We start from the raw sequence: 7509 nt of genomic DNA, 5'->3' as shown, positions 1-7509 counted from the left end.
TGGATCACCATATACCACTATATATCAAAAATGTATATGTCACAGCTTTATAGTTGTCTCTCTTTTCTTTCCACGCTTCCGCGATCTCTACAATATTTTTTTACTTCCCTTCAATTTTAACAAGAACTAGTTTTAAGTATGCTTGAAGTAGATTTAAATTAGTGGCGACGCCACGTTGTTGTCAGGGTGTTCCCAGGAACACCTTGGCCTGAAAAAAAAATTATATATAATAATTAATTTTTTTTTATATTTGTTTACCTTCTAAAAGAAAATTAGGAACACCCTCAATCAAACATAAGAACACCCTCAAATAAAATAAAATAAAAAATTATTTGCTCTGCTTTCAATCCCCCCCAAAAAAAAAAAAGCCCAAAAAAAATTGAACTAAAATTTGGAAAAAAAAAAATCAGACAAGCCCATCAGGGAAAAAAAAAAAAGCCCAATATACTGAAAACAAAAACCCACGGATTCTCAAAAAAAGAAAAAAAAAAAAAAAGAATCAGTATAAGACTAATCGGTGCAAGCCCAGCAAGGAGCAAACCCACAGATTCTCAACAAAATTTTATAAACTAAATACGTATACCCATTACCCAATTCCTAACCTAATAAGAACAGTTCTCAGCATCAGCAAGGACCAAGGTAGCGATTTTCAAAAAAAAAAAAAAAAAAAGACTCAGCAAGGCAGCAACAGCAACACTGAATGCCCAGAGCAACTCTGTGTCAGAGAGATCAGAGATTGACTTGGCCCAGATCGAAGATTGTGAGATCGGCAACGGCAAAAGCGAAGCGAGATCAACGTCAGCAAAAGCGAAGCAAGATCGGCGACAGCAAAACCGAGCGTGCCGCGGTGGCGCCGCCCCCGACCTCAGGCAACATCAAGGTATTTCTCTCTCCTTTTCCCAATCTCATCTCTGCTCTCTCTCTTATTTTTTGACCATTTAAATTGCTTGGATTTTGTCTTTTTGTGTAATTGTAGGTAAATATAAAAATATGTAATTGTGTTGAAATTGATAGGTTCTTGTTTCTTAGTGTGGGGTGGATGGGGCCGTGGTGTTGAATTGGGTAGTGGTCTGTGGTACCTTAAAAGTAAGTGAATAGACCAATATATATATATATATATATAATATATACACTCTTATTGTTTCATTATTTAATTAAATATTTATGTTTTAATATTCTAAACAATAATTGTTATGTCATAACCAAAATGATTTAAGTGTCAAAAAAGAAAAACTAAATGATTTGTTTTATTTGAGGTTTACTTATTTAGATCAATAATTTTATGTTGTATAAGAAAATATAAATATATATATATTATTTTTAATTTTTTTTAAAAACTCTTAAACACCCTGAAACGGTACATCGAAATAGATCGGTACCGAAATATTTCGTTTCACTAAACAAACCAAAATAGGATCCAAAACGGTATTCATAACATTATTTTCAAGCAAAAAGAAAAAGCTAAAAAAAAAATTGAACTAAAATCTAAAAAAGAAAAAATTGTAACAGAGAATCTGAAGAAAAAAAATTGTAACAGAGCAAGCCACCCAGGAACACCCTGAGAAAAATCCCTAGAGTCGCTACTGATTTAAATGGGAAATGGGTTTTAGTTACCTCAATCGATAAAGTCTCTCACTATCAAACAAGGGAATTGAGTTTGAATTTTGCTTACATAAAAATCAATCAATGCCTTAACTAGCCGTAAGAACAATCATTATAGAGAGAACACTATTGGTTCAAATCCTACCATAACTTTCTCACAAAAATAAATAAATAAATAAAATCCTATCATAACTATTTAAAAAATTGGAGGGACAATTTTCACAAAATTATAATGCATGCAGAATCTAATTGAAATGTACTTCATACAAATTAATGTGTCATTTGGACACCTTGTTATCCAATGTAATTAATGGCTTAAAGAGTTAAAGGTTATAGCTAAATAGACCAAATGGGCTAAACCCGGAGTCCTAATAATTTGGTCCAGAGCTTGCGATATCTCTAGTTGATGCCGAAGAGTTAAGAACTAGCCTGGCTCTTTTTTGAATCACAGTTTGTTATGAACTTTTTTATACGTCTATCCAGCTCCGGTTCATGAATGTGTGTAGGCCGAGCTCAACATGCTAGACTAGGGGTAGGAATATATTTATGTTTTAGACAAATATGGGCTTTAAACTCAAAACCCAAAAATTGTAGAATGGGTTTAAAACTGGTAAAAATTATTATTGGATGGATTATTGAGCCGAATATCAATTATTGACCATGTCTTATTGTAAGTATTCATGAGTTCGAGGCCCATTCTTCAAACAGCCGCAAATGGGCTATGTCTGTTTTATGGCTCCGGATTTTGCCTGCCTCTGTGTAGAGCACATTTCTGCTACTATTGAAACGTTTGGGCCTTTAATTATATTGGACATTTGGACCCAAGGCATATGGTGTTATATTTCTTGCTGGGCCCAATTGTTCGGCTTGTTTGAAATTCCCTTGTAAACATGGATGCAAAAAGGCTCCCACAGCTTCGTCTGTGGGCTTCTTATAATTGCTCGAGCCCGTCCTCATCTCGTACTTACCCCCACATTTTCAGTTGAGTGTGGATGGGAAAAAAAAAAAAACAAACAAACAAAAACAAAGAAATTTTTTTTTCAGATATGTTACCATTTTTTTAAGGCACTTTTTCATCTTATTTTTTCACCGCGATTACAATGTCCTCTTTGAATTTTTGAAACACATGATTAACCTTTCCGTCAATTTTAAAACATTGTTTTAATGGCCTCCATGCCATCGACGTTGGTACTGACATTTGCTTGCACGAAATCTTAAACCAAACCCAAGATTATATCAATTACAAGCAATGGCGGAGCCAGAAATTTAGGTTAGGGGGGGCAAGATTAAAAGATAAGATTGGAAGTAAAAAATTAATCTAAAAAAACTAATCGATATTAATAACAAAATAAGTAAACAACTATATAATAATGTAATTGTCATACAGAATCTAATATAAAATGTAAACTTTAATTTATTTTTTCACATCTAGCTTATTTTACTCAGTTGCCCTTGACAATTTTTCATATTTTGAAACCGCTACATGATTTCTTCACACTCAATAGTCTTGAATATATCTTTCTCAATATATGTGACTAAGCAATCATTCACTACTGATCTCCTATTCGATTGCGTAATCGATTTTTAATTATGTTCATTGCTGAAAAAGTCTTTCAACAGTAGCTATTGCAACTGGTAAGATCAATACCAAAGTCACTAATAAGTAAACCAATTGATATGAAACATTCTTTTTCATTTCTACTATATTTTCAGCTAGCTATCCAATTCCTTTAACTACTGAAAACTCTTCAATAGATTGCATGTCATGGATGTATGTCTCAAGTTGGCTATCCAAGAAAGAAACTTGACACATAAAAAAATTCTACAAGCAGCTTTGTCTAGTCCATCAAGTTTACTAAGTGGGATTTATTAATTTTATATGTAGAATTGTACTAGGAGTAGAAGTCTACTACTACTAAGAAAGTTGGAAAGGTAACGTGAATTCACTTAATTGGATTTTTTTTTTTTTTTTTTTNTTTTCTTGATTTGTGCTGCATAATTTAATAGTATGGGAGATATGACTGGATTTAAATATTGAATAAAATAAGATGAGAGGAAAAAAGAGTAAATATATATATATATATATATAGCAATAAACATCAGATTATCCAAATCATTTTATGTAATATAATAAAATTATATTATTATATATTATATGTTTAATGCAGTAGGATAATATTTAATCAAAGAGAATATAAAAGATAACAACTTAAAACATAAACCTAAATTGCATCAACCCAAAGTAGAATTCTAATTAACACAAAAATTCATCAACCTAAAGAATTGATTTAATTAAAAAAAATCAAACAAAAAATGAAAAACAAATTGAGAGAGAGAGAGAGAGACAGAGAGAGAGAGAAGTAACATTTTTTGTGTGAGAAAACTATGCATAAAATGAAAAAGAAAATGTCAAATTTATAGTAAGATGTTGAGAATAAGAAGAGTCAAAATAAAGGAAGATAAAAAGGTAGAGAAAGAAAAATATTAAGGTAGAAAATAATGGAGAGATGAAGAGGTAAAAAGGGAGGAGAATTTTGGAAAATTAAAAATAAAAATAATGGCTAGAAGATATTTTAATTTTTAAATAATGGAGTCTGTACGTCACTTTAAATGAAAAAGTGTTTTAAAAAAAAAAATTGGAAACAAAAAATGATGATGTGGCTGCTGATGTAGCTCAACGTGAGCGTAGTAACATTAAATGTTACACTTTAGCTTTTAGTGTTATATAAATTATGGATGAGAATTAAATATGTAATTGTGCTTATAGCAATGATCTCATAATGATACACGGAATTGATGAATGCCGAAATATCCAATTTCAATAAGCAAATAAGAACAAACAAAAATAGAATTAACAACATTGTTCAACTATACTAGACTCATTTTGGTCACATCATCATATTGATGGGTCCAATGTAATATCGCATTGGACTCAAACTTTGCCCTTGGTAGAATATCAAATTTAATTGGCCAAGGGTCTTATAGTACCATTTGATTGGCTCATCGTTTTGATGTTTCTAGAGGAGACATCCAAGGCTAAAGGTATGTTTGGTAAACTATAATAGGTACTGTAATGTAATAGTTATTCTTATAATTTAACTTTTTAGTAGTTTGGTTATATTTTTATTACAAAGAATAATTGTAAAATTATGAATAACTATTTTTTAAAAGACAAAATTTAGCTACAAAATTGTATGTAGCCTAAGGCTACAATCTTACTCAATAAAATAAGCATTACTACATATTTTGAAAATCTAACTATTGAATTGTATGTTCTTTACGCTTTTAATACACATATCAAATTTTGTGTAAATAAGATATTATTAACTTTATGATCTATAACTTTATATTTTATGCATAATTTTTAACTACAAAAACTTGTAATTTAAACAATTTATTGATAACATAGCTATTGATCTTTAATTTTCTAGAAAATTTCAAGCTTGAAAGATGTAAGAAGAAGATGTAATCCAATAGTGGATTTGTCAAAAATCACCTCTAATAAAAAGATATTGAGTAAGGTTATAGCCTTTGACTATAACCAATTTTGTAGGGTTTTTAAAAGATTTTTCTTTTAAATTTATTATAAAAAATTAATAAAAGAATCTTCCTTGGAGTAATATTTTTTTGACTTCTTGAAATTTTGACAATATATTTCACTTAGAGAAAATTATGCTAATAATTTAATGTGGCCAAATGGAGCATGCAAAAATTAATTAAAAATAATTTGTAAATTGAATTAAATATTTCACTAACATAATTAAATGTGAACAATAAAGTAAATAGCAAAATCAACAAATAAAAATACCTAAAGTTAAGTGATAAAGGCACATTGTTTAATTAATTATCCATATAAATTAAAATAAAGATAAAACAAAGAAACAAACTTCTTTTAAAATTTCATTGAATTTTTTTATAAGTAATTTTAAATCGGAGTGGTAATTTAAATTTCTCAAAACTTTGGCAGTAGAATTTAACTAAGAGTAAACTATGTAATTTTATTATAGCCACATGGCAAAAGCACATCATATAATTTGTAACATTTACTTTCAAGTATGACGAATAAAACCCAACTTTTATTGTCTATATAAAAAAAAAAAATGATAGATAATTAAACTAATTTAAATATATGTTATGAAATTTTTAGATATAATATTGTGGGGCCTGTTAGTTAAAAAGGTATAGTAATCCTCAGAAGTAGGCTCAGGGCCCAATGGCCCAATCCGAGGATACTTAGTAATTCGAGGACAGCCTAGAAAAGTTTTGTTATTACTAAATGGGTAATATAGGAGAAACGAGTGAATATTGTATATAGCGGCATAACCCACGTCCGAGGACACTAAAGTCCGAGGTGAATGTAACTTTCATGTTAGTGGGGAGACTCCGCCAAGTTGTATCTGAACTGGAAATTGGATATAACTTAAGAAGGCGTCAGGAAAGGTAGTAAATATCTTCTAAGGCCATCACTTCCATATTAAATGCTTTCTAGCTAACACTCTGGCCGCATTAATGTGGAGGTGATACCTGAACAGTAACTAAGCAGCTTTATGGCCACTAAGCTGAAAGTTCCAGTAGGTGTTGGATGGGACAGAAAGGAGCTCCCAAGATAAGAACTACACGTGTACGATGGAAACAGGGGAAAAACGGAGTATATAACATAGGAACAAAGGAAATAAAGGGGACTTTTGGCAGAAAAAAGAGAAAAAGGAAGAGAGAGACCAATTGAAAGAGAGCCGAGGAGAGTTTTTCTCAAAGAACGAACCTAAAGTATCCCTTGTGACTTGAGGAGTAGAACCTTTCCTACTAAACAGTACTAGTTCTTGGACCCATACTCTAAAAATTTATTGTTTGGGCTTGTTGGGCTAAAAACCCATTCATATTCAGGGTCAACGCAAATTGAGTCCCTACAATTGGCGCCGTCTGTGGGAAGAACTTGATCTGTTGAGAAGGAAGGGCAGGTGTGATACTCACGATGGAAGAGGGAGTACCGCAGCAACCGTTGATAGGCCCGCAACAGGCAGATGCTAATCAGCACCAGGCAGAGTCTAGGGGCTCTCAGCACAGTAATCCGTTGGCAGACCACGAACACGAGGGGGATCATGAGGGGAGTACCCGAACGACCCATGCAGATAGAAGCCTCTCTCGGGGGAAAGGCCCTGTAAAGAGCGAAGGAAATTTGCAGCGTGAGATCAACAAGTTGAAGAGGGAATAGCGATATGAACGACGAAGGCGTAAGGCTCATAACTCTAAGCACTCCTCTGAGGAGTCGGATGACACCAGTTACAGGCAGAGGTCGAGAACTCCCCCCAGCGAGTCTTTTTCGTGCAAGGAAGAGTACCACCGTAGGCGAAGAAGTAAGAGTCCGACTCGCCAGGGTCAGGGGAATGATGCCTTGAACAAAGCTTTGAATCAGGTCTTTAAGTCGCCTTTCACACGACATATTGAAGATGCTAGTCTCCCTCGGCGATTCCACCAGCCTGTGTTCACCATTTATAATGGTCAAACAGACCCAGTGGAACATGTTAGCCACTACAGCCAGAGAATGGCTATTCATGCCAAGGATGAAGCCTTGATGTGCAAGGTTTTCCCATCTAGCCTGGGCCCAGTGGCAATGAGATGGTATAATGGCTTGAGAACTAATACTATTGACTCTTTTGAGAAGCTCACTCAGGCCTTTGGTGCTCGCTTTATTACCTGTAGAAGGGTTGTTCAACCCTTGGGGTCACTACTATCCATGTCTATGCGAGAAGGGGAAACCCTAAAAGCCTACTCAGACAGATACTGGGAAATGTTCAACGAGGTGGATGGGGCTCATGATGACGTGGCTATGAACACTTTTAAGGAAGGTCTTCCAACTGAGCACGGTCTGAGGAAGTCTCTGACTGGCAAGCCTGTTACTAGTGTACG

The sequence above is a fragment of the Quercus suber genome, unplaced genomic scaffold (assembly GCF_002906115.3).
Source record: "Quercus suber isolate HL8 unplaced genomic scaffold, Cork oak 2.0 scaffold_3B, whole genome shotgun sequence".
Taxonomy (NCBI): Eukaryota; Viridiplantae; Streptophyta; class Magnoliopsida; order Fagales; family Fagaceae; genus Quercus; species Quercus suber.
Note: the sequence above shows the minus strand (reverse complement) of the source record.